Below are 3,557 nucleotides of genomic sequence, written 5' to 3'. Positions count from 1 at the left end.
AGGAGCCTCTGTAATACCCCCCCCCCCTCTGCATCATGAACGGCCTTCAAAGCCACGGCCCCTAAAAGATGCAGAGATATCTATTGTAGGGCCTTACTGTTGTTCCTGATAATGACACTATTCAAAAGCATATGCCAGATGTTCTGTTTTGAGAATAATGGCACACAAGTGATGTTACAAACACTGACTCATCATCAGGCGTCTCATTTCACAGTGACTCGTGGATAACGACTCACGGATAGCGAGGTCCGTTTGGATGGCGTATGTCGTACTCTTAAACATGGCACTGTGTGTTTTTTGGGCTTTCAAATAAAGATGCATGTCTACTCTCCCCACTTTCCATTCTAATTTATTATCCAACGGATAGATCCGGTCCATTGTCTCTATTGGTCAGTTTACGTTCCAGCGGTGCCGTTATCCATGATATACGCACGGCTAAATGGAACGTTGACACATCTTTTCATATTTATCTGCGTTTGTATTACCGTTATCGAAGTTATATTATTACCGTTGCTTAGCAATCAATAAACAACTGTTCAGCGGATGAATACACTTACAATAAAACATAGTTCCATTAAAATACATTCATTCAAAGTTTGTCTTGTCTTTCTTTTGTGAAATATTGATAGATAAATGTGGTAACCGTTGTATAAAAGCGTTATGGAACGAGAAGCCGTGGTATATCGTGGATATCGGCACAGCTAGCGGGGTGGGTAGGCACGACGCGAAGCGCTCCATAACGCTTAATTTACTCCATCTATCTGAAGGTAAGTCCCAGACATATTTCCAACCACAGAAATATGAAAAAAGTCCCTTTTTTTCTTACTCTGTGGTGCCATTTCCTATAGTCCCTTTAGATGGTGCTAGACAACACAGCCAGCTCAACCAGTGCAACTATATTTAAAGATGATGTGGGAAGACAATAGGCTTCAGATCACATGATCAAACCGGAACACTGGTCGAATCACATTGTCGGAGAAGGATTAGATCCCATATTTCTGCACTGGTTCAGTCCATCAATTTATTGATGATTTATTTTCTTTGGCACTGCTCATAGTCCCCCTGTCCCCTTGCATCTTTGTCCCCATGGCGTGTATTTATTGTAGATAAAATCGTGCACTTTAGTTTCGTTGGTTTGGTGTGCTCTCTTTTTGTTTTCGACTCCTCTACACCCCTAGATGTAGACTTGTTTGATCATAAGTCGGAATACCCTGTCAATACGTGTTACGGATCCGATAGAAACCCAAGCGCAGACACAGACCAGAGACAGTTTCAAGTAAAACCCCAATGCAGTGTATTTATTAAAGGGAGTAGGTAGATAGGATGGTTGTAGGCAGCGGGGGGGGGGTCAGGCAGGAGAATTAGTCGGCAGGCAGGGAGAGTAGTCGGCAGGAAGGCAGAGAGGGCAGGCAGGCAGGAGGGCAGGTAGGGCAGGCAGGCAGGAGGGCAGGAGAGGCACTGCCCGCTACCTCGAGGTAGAGGGCGTGACAATACGCTTGTCTCGGATCTGCTTGCCAAACTGATAATGGATCTCCCTCGATTCTGTTTCTTTTCTCTCTTTTTGTGATTAAACAATAACACTACCATTTCAACAAGAGCTGGATTCTCTGATGTTGCAGATTTGAGACATATTCTATGATACATTTGTATGTAGCAAAACAAATGTTGCCAAGGGGACCTGGTCATGATCACTGATTAGTCTTCTCTTCCTCCTACCCTGAAAGACTGGAACTATACAGAGACCTGGAACAGAGCAGCCAACCCATCCCTAACGTTACTCTCAGGCTGTGTGGCTTCTCGCTTTTCCAGTTTTCATAGAACTGTGACAGGCTGACCTGAAGCTGACAGCACTGTTCAGCCTGTCTTTGTTCGATACTGGTGAAAAATAAGTGACAATATGATTATGGAGGTCTATAGCCAGCAATCAGAAATCAGAAATTCGCAGAGTGACACATATTCTATCAGCTAAGATTGTTTTAGCATTAGCTTGCTAGTGGCTTAGGCCTACTAAGCACTTTGAGCTGCAAGGAAAAGTGCTATACAAATACGTATATTTGTTAAGTTATTATTATTATTATTATTATTATTATTATTATTATTACTACTATTATTACTACATTAACCCCATTCAGGATGACCAATGTTAGCTGATGTTACATACCATCATAGTCGCATACGTCTGAGGAAGCATGTAGCTTAAACTCCTTATCCATTTTGGTGGTAGAAGTATGCATATGCGATGGACATCAGTTAAACTCAACTTTGATAGCTCCTGGAGGTATCTTTAAGTAAAAATACTACTATGTTCAACACAGAGGACCTGAACCAGAAGCAACCTGTTTGACAGAATATGGAAGTTTGTTGTGCATAACCCCTAATCAACAGAATATTTCAGGCTCCGAATAAACATCCAAATGATTGAAGTCACATTCAAACAGCTGAACTCTTGCCCATGATTATTTTCCGTGGCAGTCGAGCGTCAATTGTGTTTAAACACAGCTTCTGAACAACTAAGTGCCAGCAGGCAATGTTCTCTGCCTTCCCTCAGCTCAGTCTCCAGACCCAGGGAGAGAGAGAGAGAGAGAGACAGAAACAAAGACAGAGAGAGAGAGAGAGAGAGAGAGAGTTGAGAGAGAGTCGAAGCTCAGAGAAGTGCCAAAAAGCCAAATCATTAAAATCACGAGACGTTCTGCGATCGAGCAGCAAAAGGTCAGTGCTGAGAAAAAAGTTAAAGAAATAAACAAATTATTAAATTCAATTATAATTCGAGAGCTATCTGACAAAAAAACAACAACAAAAAACAGGCCTTAAAAGAGCGGAATGAAATCAAGTGTTAAAGCTCAGTCAGTACTGACAAACAAGGAAATCATTAATAACAAACCATTAAGTTCCCTATAAGAGTGTAATATATTCCCTATAAGAGTGTAATATATTCTACTACCAACTGACAACGCTTGGTTTTGTCATAATGAAAAAAAAAAAAGACTTCAGCCGTGACGTACTGTACATATAGCATAACATCTGTACATATAGCATAACAACTGTACATATAGCATAACATCTGTACATATAGCATAACATCTGTACAGCATAACATCTGTACCGTACATATAGCATAACATCTGTACATATAGCATAACATCTGTACATATAGCATAACATCTGTACATATAGCATAACAACTGTACATATAGCATAACATCTGTACATATAGCATAACATATGTACAGCATAACATCTGTACATATAGCATACTGTATAGCTGGAACGTTTGCAGTTTAGCGGAAGTGCTATACAAATAAAGGTGATTATTATTATTATAAACACTCATTAAGGGTGATTAGCTTTGAGCCTCACATCAAATCTATCACTATAAATGCTTTTTTAATCATCTACGGAATATTGCAAAAGTTAGACATTTTCTCAGACAAGCTGATGCAGAAGTGTTAATGCATGCTTTTGTTATTACCCGTTTGGACTATTGTAACAGTCTCCTTTCTGGTCTTCCGAAGAAAGCTATTGGCCAGCTGCAATTAGTCCAAAATGCAGCAACGAGA

Source organism: Nansenia antarctica (assembly GCF_963989245.1).
Source record: "Nansenia antarctica genome assembly, chromosome: 6".
NCBI lineage: Eukaryota > Metazoa > Chordata > Actinopteri > Argentiniformes > Microstomatidae > Nansenia > Nansenia antarctica.
The sequence above is the reverse complement of the archived record's forward strand: the minus strand, read 5'-3'. Positions refer to the sequence as shown.